Raw genomic sequence first — 18,034 nt, 5'->3', positions numbered from 1 at the left:
AATAACAAATTTCTAGTTACAATCGACCGGCCAACCCCGGCCAAACCGGACGACGCTGGACAAATTGTGCGCCGCCCTATGGGACTCCCAATCACGGCCAGATGTGATACTGCCGGATTCCAACCAGGGACTGTAGTGACACACTCTTGCCTTAGATCGCTGCATCCATTTATGTGTTTTAACTATTTAACTGCTACAAGAATGCTTAAAAAGGCTGCTAAAAAGTTAAATATCGGTTATCAGTATCGTTTTTTATAGCAAGAAAATATATCAGATAATCGGTATCGGGCCAAACATGTCATAATGTTGCATCACTCATCAAAAGCCTTTTCAAAGTCAGCTATGAAGAGCAGAGCTGGTTTCCCAGGTTAGTCGGCTATGAAGAGCAGAGCTGGTTTCCCAGGTTAGTCGGCTATGAAGAGCAGAGCTGGTGTTCCCAGGCTAGTCAGCTATGAAGAGCAGAGCTGGTTTCCCAGGTTAGTCAGCTATGAAAGAGCAAGAGCTGGTTTCCCAGTTAGTCAGCTATGAAGAGGCAGAGCTGGTTCCCAGGTTAGTCAGCATGAAGAGCAAGCTGGTTTCCAGGTTACAGCTATGAAGAGCAGAGCTGGTTTCCCAGGCTAGTCAGCTATGAAGAGCAGAGCTGTTTCCACAGGTAGCAGCTATGAAAGGCAGAGCTGGTTTCCCAGGTTAGTCAGCTATGAAGAGCAGAGCTGGGTTCCCAGTTAGTCAGCTATGATACCAGGCCAGGTTTCCCAGGTTAGTCAGCTATGAGGGGCAGAGCTGGTTTTCCCAGGTTAGTCAGCTATGAAGAACAGAGCTGGTTTCCAGGTAGTCAGCGTATGAAAGCAGAGCTGGTTTCCCAGGTTAGGCAGCTATGAAGAGCAGAGCTGGTTTCCCAGGTTAGTCAGCTATGAAGGGCAGAGCTGGTTTCCCAGGTTATCAGCTAGGAGAGCAGAGCTGGTTTCCCAGGAGTCAGCTATGAAGAGCAGAGCTGGTTTCCCAGGTTAGTCGGCTATGAGAGCAGACTGGTTTCCCAGGTTAGTCAGCTATGAAGGGCAGAGCTGGTTCCCAGGTTAGTCGGCTTGAAGAGCAGAGCTGGTTTCCCAGGTTAGTCAGCTATGAAGAGCAGAGCTGGTTTCCCAGGTTGGTCAGGCTAGTGAAGAGCAGCTGGTTTCCCAGGTTAGTCGGCTATGAAGAACAGAGCTGGTTCCCAGGTTAGTCAGCTATCGAAGGGCAGAGCTGGTTTCCCAGCGTTAGTCGGCTATGAAGAGCAGAGCTGGTTTCCCAGGTTAGTCAGCTATGAAGAGCAGACTGGTTTCCAGTTTCTTCATAGTTTTCAACTGTTTTCCAAGTACAATCTGTATATCATCTCCAATGTATCACCCATGTAAAACATATATTTCAGTGTACTTACCTGAATAGAATAATATCCCACACCAATATTGTTTATGCTATCCTGAGTGCGAGACATCACAAGTCCTCAACACATAACACTTTAAAAACAAGACAAAATGCCGATCGATTGGATAAATACCAATGCTCCCACCTGCCGATGCCTTAATTCAACAAGCATAATTAAATAAATCACAGACCTTGTTGGTATGTGATAACCTAGCGATTAACATCTACCCAACTGAGTTATATCCTCAGCAAGAGCTGCGATAAACATAAACCAGCCCCCGCAATAACGTCACATACTGAGTTACGTCAAAACAACGTATTAGCGTATAAACACCTCCCACCTGGCCCACCCATCCATAATTCTCGCCAGCCAGCCCATAAGAATCCATTGCGCCCCTAATACTCCCACTCGAACCATAAAATGCTCCACCCTCCAGCCCCTGGCGAAAAGTTCTGGAGCATAACACCCCAATCTAAGGCGAGCCCCATTGGTCATCCAGCCCTGGAGTTTGGCTATACCTCCACTGGATGCTCAACTAACCCCAGCAAACCCCACCGGCAGTTCGGCCAACACTAAACCTACCCCACATGGAAAAACTCATAGCTCATCCCAGCCCTGGAGGTTTGCCGACAACCAAACCCCTCATACCCTCCGACTTGGTCAGCATCAATCCAAACCATGGCACAGTAATATACCTATACCTCCACTGGTATAAATCACATCGTTCCTCCCAGCCCCCTGCAACGACAGATTTGGACCTAACCCACCTACCCCCTCCAACTGGACTATAGCCATCCAACCCCCCGCGAGTTCTGGCCTACTACCTCACTGCTAATGCCATCCAGCCCCCTGACGAGAACCTTTGAAACCAACCCCTACATCCTCCCACACGAACTATGAGACAACCTCCAGCCTGCGAGCCTGAGACACAACCAACCTAACCCACTGGCCCCAACTAATTCAGACCATCCAGGCCCTGGAGTGTGGTAAAGACCATCCACCCTGGCTGAATGCCATCCAAGCACCTGGCGAGTATCGAAGCCCTATTAAACCCCCACACCACGCTGGTCTGCACATCAAGCCCTGCAAAACCGAAATTTTCGCGCCCCCCCCAACACACCTATACCTCCACTACGCTCCCCTGCCACTCCCGGACCCAATGGAACTGCCCAAACCACCCCCAAAATATACCGCCACTGTATGCCATCCAGCCCTGGAGTTTGGTATACCTCCACTGTATGTCATCCAGCCTGGAGATTTGACGCAAACCATCCCCAGACCTACAACCAACCACGCCCAAACAACCAAACCACCCCAACACAACAACCACCCAAAAACCAACCACCTATACCTCCCCACTGGAATATCCGCATCCAGCCCTGAGGAAGCGCTTGGAAACCCACCCCAATTATACCTCCACTGCCCCTATGCCATCCAACGACACCCTGGGTTCTGAGCCTATACCCTCCACCATGAGACTAATGCCAAACCCAGCCACCTGGAGTTTGGAAATACAACATATACCTCCAACTACGAGTATGCCATCCCCGCTGGAGAACAAACAACCCCAAAAAACCAACAAACCAAACCACCCGAACACAATCACCAGTCCCAAAAAAAACACAAAACACACAAACCAAACAAACCACCACCAACACACCAACCCACCACACCCACCCCCCCCCACCCCAAAAAAAATGAGAGATTATGCCGTAATTACCTCCACTGCGCCAACCACATAATATGAGCAACATACCAGCACCCCTCGAGCCCGCGAGAGTATAGAAGAATATACCTCCACTGACTATGCCATACCAGACCTAGAGCAGTCTATGCGAGCCCTATTAAACATCCCCACCATCCGGACCTATGACCCATCCAGCCCTGGGATCTTGCCACCCCACCCAAACCCCATATACCTACCACTGAGATAGACCCATCCAGCCCTCGAGTTTCGGCCAAAAAAAACAAAAACCAGCCTACCCAACCAACCCAAAACCACCCTACATACCCTCACAACTGGTATGCCATCACAGCCCTGAGAGTTTGGACAAAAAAAACACAACCATAATACCCCACCCCACTGGATAGGCCCCATCCAGCCCTGGAGTTAACTGGAACCCCTATACCGCCAACTGCCCTAATCCATCAAAACAGCCCCCTCCGGACGATCCTTGACACCAAAAAAAAAAACACACCTATATACCTCCACTGGAGTACAAACAACCCCCCCAAAAAAACAAACATAATCGCAAATATCCCCCCCTGGAAAGATCGATTGGCATAACCCCACTGGCGAGCAATAATACCAATAACCCCACGACCCTAAAACAGCTTGGCCATCTACCTACCACAATGGTAGCCATCCAGCCCTGGAGTTAGGCCCACATAACACCACAAAAAAACCACAAAAACCACCCAAAAAAAAACAACAAACAAAACAAAAAAAACCCACAAAAACACCAAACATATATAACCGACGCAGAGAAGCAAACCCAAAAACCCATAAAAAACATATGATCAAAGCCCACACACCTACTAATCCACACCATTATCAAAAATATAACCACACATTGAGTGACAATCCATCGGGTGACTCCTCCGTCCCTACCTTTGTAGACACCACCGTTTTAAGTACCCCGATATATGGTAACCGATGATTTCAGATTTTTTTACAACATTACCATATCCTAATACCCTTTGACCCACTCCAATATTCCGCCCACACATTCCACCTCCACTTCTCTTTATTCTTATAATACTATTACACTCGATACTTTCCTGGAATAAACAGTCCAAAACTCACCCACTTCTATCATTTGATTTTCCTCTAACTTATTCTGTGCCTCATGGACACACAAGTTATTTATGTCTACAATACTACTAATGTCTGCTACTCCCCATAATGATATTTCCTTGTTATATTGACCCTTCCTTAATTCAAATCTAAAAATTGCCCTTGTGTATAGAGCCACCGAAGAAGCCCCCAGATGCTGAAATTGCATGGCCTCGAAAGGCACATTTAAAAGTGTCCCGTACAAATAAAGGAACAATACCTGCTGCCCTTCTTATGTTGCTCTGAACCTGGTTTATAAATTCCCGTCCACCCCTACTCTAAAAACAAGTTATACACTCCAATACAAGCTCCTGATCTTAAAATTTCCAATATCCTCGCCCACGTGGAAATTCCCCTGTAAGGAGTACAATTATAACTAGCCAAACCATTATCTGCATAGAATACCCCGACACAGCACTCTGCCACATAATCAAAAAAAACCCAACATTTAAAAATCGGTGCCCCAACGAGCAAATTACATAAAACGCCGAAGAAAGTAGTACACAGCCCGAGAAACTCTCAACAACTCTCACCTAGGTCACAATATTTAAACCTCCTACATGTAAAATATCCCTCACTAGGTACAGGAATCCCCTTAAAAACACTCCTCATGATAATATCTCCAGCAACCCGAGAGGTCAGGATATATAAACCTCCCAAATCAATATCACTACCACTAAGGAATCCCAGCAGATATTAACCTCCAGAATTATATCTCACTAGCTTCAGGATATTAAACCTCCTCCATGTATATCTCACTACCTCCCCAAGAGCCTACCTTACTCCTCCCACCACCGCGATATAACCCCTACACCTAACTCAGGACGAATATAACCACCTACCTCCCATGTATAAAATCCTCACTAGGTCCCAGCCGCGGTATTAAACCCCCTCCAATGCTCCATCTCCCATAGAGTCAGGATCATTTAAACCTCCATCCCCTAATCTCACCCCTGACCGGTCAGCGTAATTACACCTCCTCCATGTATATCACTTCTCCATCAGGCTACAAACCGATTAAACCTCCACACAATGAAAATACCTCATCGCACCCACCTAGGCTCCCAGCCCAATATTACACACATCCCTCCATGTATACATCTCCAAACTAGCGTCCACAATAATCTAAAACCTAACATAATCTAAAATATCTTCAACACTAGAGATAATACGGTATGAAAAAACCTCCTCCATGTTATCTCACTCAACCCGAGTCCCCAGCGACAAGATATCTAAACCATCCCCCAACTGTATATATCTCACCCAATACCCGTCGGATATTAAACCACACACTCCCACACCAACCCAAATAGATCACAACATATACTCACACACCAAAATCAAGGTCAGAGGTTTTAACACCTCCAATCCACACATCGTATATCTCACTAGGTTAGAGAACACTATTAACCATCCATGTATCAATACTACACATACAACCGGTACAGGATGTTAAACCCTCCCTCCAATAACCCGATCATATCTACAAACTAACCGCCCGAATAATTAAAAAAACAACATCCATGCACATCCTCACTAGAATCAGGATGTCTAAACTCACATAGTTATCCAACACCAAACCAATATACTCACTAGCATCACGCGATATATAAAACCCTCCAATATAGCCCCTAAGTCTTCTTAAACCCTATATCCCAACATTCACTGATTTCCTTACACTACCTCTAGCGCGCCTATGTGGAAAACGATTAAACCCCCAGATCTAACACCTCAGTCAAACACGAACCCAGCCAAAAACCGCCAGCGGACCCGCCAAAAATTCAAAACAACAGAAATCCCATAAAAACTAACAACTTCCCCCTCAAAAAAAAAACACCCACCATACAAGCCACATTCCCCACCAAACCCCACATTATATATAAAGAAAACTCTTACAGCTGTGTAAATCCAAGCACACAGAGAACTGTAACCCGATTCAAAAGCCTTAAAAATACGAGCCGAAAAAAGCCACCACCAAAAACCTAATCCCCATAGTCACAAACCTAGTCAAGACACAAGCAATCACAGGAAAAACACAGCCATTCTTTTCCAGGCCACACGAAGAGAGAGTCCACAAAAAACAGAAAGCTACCAACCAAAATTAAAAAATACCACTACCCTTTGGAATGACATCTTCCAATTACACGCATGAACACTCAATAGGACCCCTTCACCACAAAAAATCCCTTACCACCCCCCAAATACATAGTCAGAAAAATGAATCTTTGCCCTTAATCAGTAACAAAGTTCATCTACCTATAATCTAAAAAACATCTAGAAGTTAACTACATTACGCAGTTAATTGTTCCAGTAATCTCCAAACCAAATTCAATATTAATTTGCAAACGAGAGCCCCACATCAATAATTACCACGAAAACCAAAATACCTCATAAATAAACAATATAGCTAAAGATCACGACAACCTCGTTAAATGCATTAAGATCACCATTTCTAGAAATCCCACTCTCCTTTAAATGACACCACCGCAGATTTTCAAAAAACTTTACGGACAAGAGCACAAATCACACTGCAATAATCTTGAGCCTACAGCGCCTCAGACGACCAAACACAACGCAAACAGATAATCCGCCCCACAACATGTTGTGGAGTCAAAACAGATGTACAAGAATAAAGCCAATATAAATCTGGAGTTTGGTATACCTCCACTGGTATGCCATCCAGCCCTGGAGTTTGGTATACCTCCACTGGTATGCCATCCAGCCCTGGAGTTTGGTATACCGCCATGGAGGAGACTGAAACATAAAACTATGATCAAAGCACTTTACTTCCCCTTTCAAAATATAACTTGGTGAATCATGGGTGATTCCGTCATTTGTAACAAGTTTTAGTACATTATTTTCGGTTGTATTTCAGATTTTTTTTTTTATATATAATTTGGTGCATTTCCGCCCACATTCCATCCACTTCTCTTTATTCTTATAATATATTACACTGGATCTTTCTGGAATAAGTCCCTCCATTTCTTTTTGTTTTTCCTCTAACTTATTCTGTGCCTCTATGGTACAGTTTTTATTGTTATCTATMTGTTCTGTTAGACATTGTATTTCCTTTGTTAATATTGACTCTTTTGATCTAAATTGCTTTTGTTTTAGAGCCGAGTGCTGAAATGCATGGCCTCTAAAGGCACATTTAAAAGTGTCCCGTACAATAAAGGATCTGCTGTTCTTATGTTGTCTGAAAAATGGTTATAAATTCCTGTCCTACTTAAAAACAAGTTATCATCCAATAAGCTTTGATTAAATTTCCAATATCCTCGCCCACGTGGAAATTCTGTAAGAGTAATTTATATGCCAATTATCTGATGGTCCGACCGCATTCTGTCCAATATCAACACTAACTTTTTGGTGCCAACGAGAATTACATAAGAAAGTAGTCAAGACGACTGTACATCTCACTAGGTCAGGATATTAAACCTCCTCATGTATATCTCACTAGGTCAGGATATTAAACATTTACATTTACATTTAAGTCATTTAGCAGACGCTCTTATCCAGAGCGACTTAAACCTCCTCATGTATATCTCACTAGGTCAGGATATTAAACCTCCATGTATATCTCACTAGGTCAGGATATTAAACCTCCATGTATATCTCACTAGGTCAGGATATTAAACCTCCTCCATGTATATCTCACTAGGTCAGGCCCATTAAATCTCACCCAGTCAGGATATTAAACCTCCATGTATTCTCACTAGGTCAGATATTAAACCTCCTCATGTATATCTCACTAGGTCAGGATATTAAACCCCATCCGTATATCTCACAGGTCAGGATATAACCTCCCCATGTATATCTCACTAGGTAGGATATTAAACCTCCCCATGTATATCTCACTAGGTCAGGATATTAACCTCCTCCATGTATATCTCACCAGGTCAGGATATTAAACCTCCATGATATCTCACCAGGTCAGGTATAAACCTCCCCATGTATATCTCACTAGGTCAGGATATTAACCCTCCACATGTAATCTCAGCTAGGTCAGGATATTAAACCCCTCCATGTATATTCAACTATGTATATCTCACTAGGTCAGGATGTTAAACCTCCTCCATGTATATCTCACTAGGTCAGGATATTAAACCTCCATGTACATCTCACTAGGTCAGGATGTTAAACCTCCATGTATATCTCACTAGGTCAGGATATTAAACCTCCATATATCCACTAGTTCTAATATATCCATGACATTCRTGATTTCCTTAACTACTCTAGGGTATGTGGGACGTTAGCATCTCACCTCGTCAACAGACAGTGAAACTGCAGGGCGCCAAATTCAAAACAACAGAAATCCCATAACTAAAATTCCTCAAACATACAAGTATTTTACACCATTTTAAAGATACACTTGTTGTAAATCCAGCCACAGTGTCCGATTTCAAAAAGGCTTTACGACGAAAGCACACCAAACTATTATGTTAGGTCAGAGCCAAGTCACAGAAAAACACAGCCATTTTTTCCAGCCAGAGAGGAGTCACAAAAAGCAGAAAGAGATAAAAATTAATCACTAACCTTTGATGATCTTCATCAGATGACACTCATAGGACTTCATGTTACACAATACATGTATGTTTTGTTCAGTAAAGTTCATATTTATATCTAAAAATCTGAGTTTACATTGGCGCGTTATGTTCAGTAATTCCAAAACATCATTTAATTTTGCAGAGAGCCACATCAATTTACAGAAATACTCATAATAAACATTGCTAAAAGATACGACTGTTATGCATGATATTTTAGATCCACTTCTCCTTAATGCAACCGCAGATTTCAAAAAAACTTTACGGAAAAAGCACATCATGCAATAATCTGAGTACAGCGCTCAGAGACCAACACAACGCAAACAGATATCCGCCATGTTGTGGAGTCAACAGATGTCAGAATAGCATTATAAATATTCACTTACCTTTGATGATCTTCATCAGAATGCACTCCCAGGAATCCCAGTTCCACAATAAATGTTTGTTTTGTTCGATGAAATCCATCATTTATGTCCAAATACCTCCTTGCTGTTCGCGCGTTTAGCCCAGTAATCAAAATTCATGACGCGCGATCACTAGGTGCAGACGAAAAGTCAAAAAGTTCCATTATAGTCCGTAGAAACATGTCAAACGATGTATAGAATCAATCTTTAGGATGTTTTTAACATAAATCTTCAATGATGTTCCAACTGGAGAATTCCTTTGTCTTCAGAAATGCAATGGAACGCAGCTAACTCTCACATGAACGCACATGGTCAGCTCGTGGCTCTCTGGCAGACCTCTGACTCATTCCCCTCTCATTCGCCCCCACTTCACAGTAGAAGCCTCAAACAAGGTTCTAAAGACTGTTGACATCTAGTGGAAGCCTTAGGAAGTGCAATATGACCCCATTTCCACTGTATCTTGGATAAGCAATGAGTTGAAAAACTACAAACCTCAGATTTCCCACTTCCTGGTTGGATTTTTTCTCAGGTTTTTGCCTGCCATATAGTTCTGAGTGTTTTCTATTCTTTCTAAACTTCAGAGTGTTTTCTATCAAAATCTACTAATAATATGCATATCCCAGCACCTGGGCCTGAGTAGCAGGCAGTTCACTCTGGGCACGCTTTTCATCCGGACGTGAAAATACTGCCCCCTACCCTAGAGAAGTTAAGTGCCTGAGGGTGATAGTTTGTAGTGTGATTTCCTTTACGCTCAATTGAGGTATTTAAAACAGCATTATAATCTCCCACCATAATAATAGTCTAGTGTTGCTTGTAGGGTTGATAATTTATTAGATTTTCAAAGAAGCTCGGATCATCATTATTGGACCGTATAGGTTAATAAGCCATAGTTTATGGTCCAATAACATATTTAAAATCCTCCATCTACTTTGAGGATCTGTTTGTACAATTTGCACATTCGGATCAAAATTACTGTTAATTAATATCACCACACCTTGTGAGTTTCTTTGCCCTTATTTCACCCCCCCCCCCCCAGTCTGTTATCAAACCAACTTCATCTAAAATTGTTGAATAAGTTTCCTGTAAACAATAGATATTATATTCCTTCTCTTTAAGCCAGGTATATAGATGCTGTTTTGCCCTTTAGTGCATTATTATAAGCCGCCTCAATATTTCTAGCCATAGGTGATAATATCTCTCTAGGAGCTGATCTGTCATCAGTATTGTGTAATAATTCTATAATGTTAAGGTAAGATTGGAAAGGGAAAAAGCTGATCCGAGAGCAGTGGTTTCATTCAGTATCGACACATGCCTGAATGACGCACTTAACGAACTTCCTCTCTGCGTGGTGTTTTGTGAAGTGTTACATCGTCGGCCGTTGGAGGAAAGATGCTTCGTTAAAAACACTTCTAAGCCTAAATTATATCTCTAACAGGAAACTGGGCCCAGGTGTATTCAGGATACTTTGAACATGAAAAGTAATATTCAACAACTTTGTTGAGATTTTTTGGCAGATTATATTTTAAGTATGCTAATTCTTTATTTTTTTGTTATTTAGGTGGTTTGWCACCTTATTCAGACAGTAATTACATTATATGGGGAGATAGGCAAATGGGGGAACAGTGGGCAGGCTGGAAGCAGTGATTGATCCCGGTTCTCAGGTGGAAAGTTCTCTGCGACACGTGCTGGGAAATGTTACCACCATCTGCACAGGAAAAGTTTATATTAATGGTTGATGGTCGTGAGTAACCAAATCATAGATTGCAGTCCCCTTGTCCATAGAGTGCTTTCAAGGTAAGGCCACAAACATGTAGTATTTTGGGTGAACTCCCTTTAAAACAGGGCTGGAAGAACATCCTGCAGGCGCTCCAGGAGGGTTGGTCTCCCCRTATCTGTTTCCCAAGTGCTGAGTGYTGGAAAATGTTCTCGTTTATAACAATTCATTTCTCAAAATCACCCAGCTTTAAAGAAAAATCGAATGAATATCATTACTCAGGTAATTTATGCCTATTAGTTTAAGATATCTGCCAACAACTTACTTTACAGATAATAAAAAATGTGATGCATTTATGAGTTGTGATAACCCCCTACCATCTCCACAATAATAAAATGTCAAAAATGCCACTTCTGGATCGCCAATGTTTGACCAAATAATTTGCATAGTTAAAAATCAGGCCACCTTACCAAAACTTCCCTGCTAAAGCATGCTATAGGTCCGCCTGCTCCCTTTTCGTTGTCAAAGCCCAAATGACAATCACCAAACAAGAGGACTAATACATGTGCGAATTAAATTAACGTTGCGCTGTCAATAGGCTGCATTCTGCAATAGGAACGAGTGTTACAGCAACCTAATGTTGTTGACAATATTGTACATAAAACCGTGCTGCTCTTTTTACAGTTGTGGGGCGTTTCTTTAAAACGCGCATCAAATCCCCTTGATCCCTTACACAACTAGACCGATCATATGCTTCAATGTGCCGCGGTTCAGTGTTGTGGTATGACTGACCTATGGGCGGATTCGATTATGCTGAACMGTGGGGCACCAAGCATAGGCCCGTTACGTGAAAAGGAGGAAAGCGGAGGAGCCCAATCTCAAATCATCTCAAATAGAACACCGATGTGTGCCGGTTGGTCATGTTGTCAACAAGGTAGCATGGTGCATCGTCCAGACACATACATCATCTGTTTTCTATCAAATAAAACGGTTTGAATTTTCTGGTAAAAGCGTTTTTATCAAAAACAATCCTTTTTGCATGGGAAAACACCGAAAGCTACTAATTACTACACGTGATTAATTACAAAACTTTTGTTTTGAGTAGACTTCGCCGTGGGCTTTGAACGGGGAACTTAGCTCACGACCGGGAAGCAGCCCACTCCCAAATAGAATGAAATCAGCATTCAGCCGAAACAGAACACGCCTACACAGGGGCCCGGGCGGGATTAATCAAACCCCTCCAGAAGATAGCGGTTTCGGCTAGTGACGTTCAATTGCATGCGCAGATGCTCTGATTTGTCTTGCGGTGGCAAAGACAATAGTTGCTTGGCATTGGCACCATGCATATTCACTATGAGCATGTAATACATTCTGTTCTAGTCCAGGAGTTCCCTCTGACAAGACAAACATGGTACATAACCCATGTATGGCATTGTGATGGGCAGCCATGTTAATTAACAGACTGCATCTCATTCTGTCAGTTGTTTTGATAAAGAGGAACTATTTTAATGATGACTTCTGCATTTAAAAACAATGTCTTTGATCCAACCCGTTCTGTCAAAAAAGATACGTTTTGATAACATGTTGGTTGCCTAGAGTTGAAAGAGCTAAAACACAGGTAACGTGCCAGACTGTAAAGCTAACCCAGCTTGGTTGGGTGAACTAGCTAGGTCGTTAGGAAAATATGGCAAGGTACAGATGACAATCAATGGTTTTCCACAGTCGTGAGTGAAAGATCAGTTGGCTAGTTTGCTCTTGATAGGGGCACTAAAGATCAGTCAGATAGCTCTCGATAGTAACGGTTCACGGGTGCCTCTAAGTGGCAAACGGCTATGGAAATCTTACAAATAAGGTAGCCTGGCTTGTCATGCAGTAAATTGGCTGGTTAACTAAATTAACTAATAAGCATTCCAAGTTTAAAATGCCTTGACAAAATGTAAGACAACARCCCCAATTATGACCGGTTCTGATCAAAAATAATAATTTTATCGTCTTCTAATTGAGGGTATCGTATAAAACTGAATCCGTGAGACAGAACAATCAAAGCCAGCCAAGTTAGTTGGCACTTTGGCTAGACTGCTAGCTAGGTGGCTAACACTAACATTAGTAATCTAACGTTAGCCAGTTAGTTGTCTTGTGAAGTAAGCGTTGATGTGTAGCTAATCAATATACTATTTCTCAACATTTAGCTACAACGTTAAATAGGAGTGTATTTTATTGTCAGGCCGTGCCCCTATTCCAGATTTTAGGTCAGAGAAGTGTAGCCAACATACCTATGTAGCTACCGTTAGCCGACAACAGGCTAGTTGGCAAAGCTAATTAAAATGCTGGCATAATGAACATCACATATCCCGCTGGTCTTCTTACCTGTGAATTTAGCTGATAGGCCGGAACTGTCCGTTTTTGCTTGATGAAATCACCATATTATACTGAAAAGGGGGATTTGAAACGCCGGTGTAGATGGATGGTGACTAGATAGGACCAACACCTAGCTAGCTGGCTGTTATCATATGCCTTTTTGGAAATAGCTAGCTAGCTAGCCTTCTAGTTTCCAGCACGACATAGTTCGAGCCGCACAGCGCCAGCTCTTGGAGATGTTCAAACTGTTCACGATGCACCACTCCTATTGGTTGTCTAAGGGGAAACTTCCTATTTTTATTGGAGGATGTCAGTGTCAATCAAACCGGTCCGCCGCAACAATCCCACTGATATGAAATGTTAATTTTTCCATGAGACAAATGTGTATTTGTATTTCCATATGTGCTCTCATATAGAAAGTGGTGAGAAGTACAACTAAGTAAATACATGTTAAGTATCTGTATTTACTTTTTTTTTTCTTACTGCACTACATTCCYAAAGAAATGTACTGTAATTTATAATGTTATAATAATGTACTGCATGCATTTAGCGCGCTGGACTTCGGGCTAGAAGGTCGAGGGTTCGAGGCCTGCTCCCTGCCTGTTTCATTACAGTTCTTTTTACTCCATACATTTTCCCTGACACCCAAAAGTACTCATTACATTTTGAATGCTTATCAGTACAGGAAAATGGTCTAATTTATGCACTTATTAAGAGAACATCCTTGGTCATTCCTACTACCTCTGATCTGGCGGACTTGCCAAACACAAATGCTTAGTTTGTCTGAGTGTTGGAGTGTGCCCCTGACTATCCATAAATAAAATACAATAAAATAAATCGTGCCATCTTAATATAAGAACTGAAACTATTTATAATATTATTTTGATACTTAAGTATATTTGAGTAATTACATTTACTTTTGATACTTACGTTTATTTACACCAAGTAATTAATATACTTTTACTCAAGTGGTATTTTACTGGGTGACTTTCCCTTTTACTTGAGTCATTTTCTAATAAGAGATCTTTACTTTTACTTAGGTACGACAATTGGGTACTTTTTTCCACCACGGTAAGGTAAGACTAAGTGTATTACCAGCATATATTAGCCTAGTATTTTATATCAACAGTATTATTTCTCCGAAATAAACTAATCAATGATTCATGTATCAATCATTATAATTGGCAGGTTATCCAACTAGAAGTCTGATAGTGGGTTACTGCTGTAGAAGAGGGCATTATTTTACCACCATGGCATTCTATGGTCCTGTCTTGACCAGACAATACTAGTATGTATATGGTAATCTTGGAGTGCTGGGCCGACTGCTCTTTGTTGTATTTCTGCAATGGTCATTTATTCTACACATTTGTTTGATACGTTTGTCTGCATAACTGTGGTGATATTTGGAAACGCATCGGTGCACTTCCCTTTACCTCCTGAGGCATTTARAAACACATTTTCAAATCAATATTTACACGTTTATTTCAGATCTATTTATGTAGGTTGTGTGACAGCCTATTGATGAGGCCGTGGCGACACCGCAAAGTGTGACAAGGTAGGAAAAAACGTTTCGGTCAGTGTTTCCTGTCGGACATTTACTAATGGGGAACCTGTAGAAAGTATATATATATACCCTCAACGTCTCTGCCTCTTCTTAGCCTGAGTTTCAACTCAAAGTAGACATCCCCCGGTCCTAAACTATATGCCCTTGTGGGAATCCCCGCGTCCATATTTGTCGTCGGTTGAAATGATTAGCCAAGTAAGGGACGTTTGCAACGTAAGCCCCTCAGCCCTGGTTTTTAACGGAGTTTGCGAGTGTACAATTAGGTTCACTTCGGGGCCTTAAACGCCACATAATTCAATTCGCGATAATTGTCCGCCAAAACTTAAAAACTCAACGTCAATATGGAGCCAAAATAGAAGTGTAAATAAAAACGAGTGTAAATGAGTTAGAAATTGTGCTACTAATGCACACACGTCTCATGAAAGTAAATATGTTTTTGTTTGGTTAACTTTTGGAAATTGTAGAAATAAAACATTTTCCTTCTTCAGAAGTAGCTAGGCAGGCTAATGTTAGTTAGCTAATTAATTTGTTAGTTATACAGTAGGCGTATATTAATAATTATATAGTTAATTTAAGTAGACATGCAATCATAATTGACTAACGCATAGAAAGCACTGAAAACACAATCATCGCGGGATGAAGGAGTGATGAATTTCCGGCCAAATGCGGTCCATTTAAAAATCATTCCTTCCTCTCTCGCCCCTTGCCCTGCAAGTGTATACTCGTTAGACATCATGATACGTCATCAGAAGTGTCCACTTAATTTGAGGGCTGAGGGGATAGGGTGTGTCTTTTTAAGTGTTTGGAATGTAGACTTAGTCTTGTGTAGGTGAGAGGTCTGTGCTGTGTGCACTGGCGGATTTACCTTCAGGCAGATTAGAAAATGACCTTAGACCTCACATCAGGGGGCCTCATGACCTGCGTATAACAAATAATAATAATATATATAAAAATATAACAATTATTTTTCAGACCAGGAGGCATCTCTAAAATCTGTCTCAGGAAAACATCTGTATCCTACGAGCGATGTGGCCGACAAAATGAATATAACCCCATGGAAAGTTGATTCTCACCAACACAATTGTCTTCTCCGTTTTGCTATATGAGACTCATCTGACGGTAACCCGGGTACCAGGCTGAAAAATGGATGTAAGTGTAAATAAGCTGTACTGGTAATTACAATGTAAACTATGTATTTATTATATATCTCTGATAATATATATATCCTCAAAACATACGGTGCCTATAGAAACTATTCAATCCCCTTGGACTATTTCCATACGTTGTGTTACAGCCTCAAATTTAAAATGGATTTCATGTTTAGAATTTTTTGGTCGCTGGCCTAMACACAATATCCCATCATGTCAATGTGGAATTATGTTTTTTGAAATCTTTTACAAAATGTATTCAAAATGAAAAGCCTGAAATGTCTTGAGTCAGTAAGTATTCAACCCCTTTGTTAGGGAAAGCCTAAATATGTTCAGGAGTATAATTTTTGCTTAAAATTAACAAGTCGCATAATAAGTAGCATGGACTCACTCTGTGTGCAATAATGGGGTTTTCAAATTGTTTTTTAAAGGACTACATCATCTCTGTACTCCACACATACAATTATCTGTAAGGTCCCTCAGTCRARCAGTGAATTTCAAACACAGATTCAACAACAAAGACCAAGGACGTTTTCCAATGCCTCGCAAAGAAGGGCACCTATTGGTAGATGGGTACAAATTAATTCCATTKAAGTTATTATTTAAACTTGGGATGGTATATGAATACAACCAGTCACTACAGAGAGACAGGCGTCCTTCCTAACTCAGTTGCCGGAGAGGAAGTAGACCGCTCAGGGATTTCACCATGGTGACTTTAAAACATTTACAGAGTTTAATGGCTGTGATAGGACAARTCTGAGGATGGATCGACAACACTGTAGTTACTCCATAATAATTACCTAAATGACAGTGAAAAGAAGATAATGAAGCTTGAACAAGAAGATAAATACAAATATTACAAAACATGTCACTTAATGCTACAAAATATGTGGCAAAGCAATTCACTTTTTGTCCGGAGTACAAAGTGTTATGTTTGGGGCAAATCCAGTACAACACATTACTGAGTACCACTCTCTATTTTCAAGCATAGTGGTGGCTGCATCATGTACTGGGGATGCTTGTAATTGTTAAGGACTGGGGAGTTTTTCAGGATAAAAAATAACATCTATGTATGAATCTGTTAATCAATGCGTTTCTATKGGCTGATAGCAGTAAGGACTCATTCATTCATCAAACTTTTTTCGATTAAAAAAAAAAAAATACCTACAGAGGTCCTACAATTCCAAATCAAATAGTTAAATTATCCTTGTTGTTATCCTTAGTTTCCATCTTTAAACAATTCCATATGTAAACGTAATAGTCTCCCGTTGCCATGCATTTAAAATCACGTTGCTGTCACGCCTCTCTTGGAGGTCTGGAGAATTTTTTGCAAAMAACGACGGGCTCCCAGTGACACGATTTGGATATTACATTTCAAGAACCGTCCCCCACACTCGTTGGTGCTACTTAAATAAAGGTTACATATTATTTAAAAAAATTAAACTAGGCAAGTCAGTTAAGAACAAATTMTTATTTACAATGACGGCCTTCCAAAAGGCCTCCTGCGGAGCCTGKGATTAAAAATAAATAAAATGTATAGATATAGGACAAAAAACACATCACAACACGACATAAAGAGAGACCTAAGACAACAACATAGCAAGGCAGCAACACATGACAACACAGCATGGTAGCAACACAACATGTCAACAACATGGTAGCAACACAACATGGTAGCAGAACAAAACATGGTGCAAACATTATTGGGCTCAGACAACAGSAAGAAGGTAGAGACAACAATACATCACACAAAGCAGCCACAACTGTCAGTAAGAGTGTCCATGATTCAGTCTTTGAATGAAGAGWTTGAGATAAAACTGTCCAGTTTGAGTGTTTGTTGCAGCTCGTTCCAGTCGCTAGCTGCAGTGAACTGAAAAGAGGAGCGACCCAGGGATGTGTCTGCTTTGGTGACATTTAACAGAATGTGACTGTCAGAACGGGTGTTGTATGTGGAGGATGAGGGCTGCAGCAAATATCTCACATAGGGGGGAGTGAGGCCTAAAAGGGTTTTATAAATAAGCATCAACCAGTGGGTCTTGCAAACGGGTATACAGAGATGACCAGTTT

At 41.4% G+C, this 18,034-nt stretch overlaps 1 pseudogene; it reads right to left on the bottom strand.

The window, feature by feature from the left end:
• The window catches only part of LOC112075060 (SH2/SH3 adapter protein NCK1 pseudogene), a 58,354-nt pseudogene extending 44,849 nt beyond the window's left edge, over positions 1-13,505 (bottom strand).
• Between the last annotated feature and the right edge of the window lie 4,529 nt (positions 13,506-18,034).

This window comes from Salvelinus sp. IW2-2015, unplaced genomic scaffold (assembly GCF_002910315.2).
Source record: "Salvelinus sp. IW2-2015 unplaced genomic scaffold, ASM291031v2 Un_scaffold2967, whole genome shotgun sequence".
Taxonomy (NCBI): Eukaryota; Metazoa; Chordata; class Actinopteri; order Salmoniformes; family Salmonidae; genus Salvelinus; species Salvelinus sp. IW2-2015.
The sequence above is the reverse complement of the archived record's forward strand: the minus strand, read 5'-3'. Positions and strand labels throughout refer to the sequence as shown.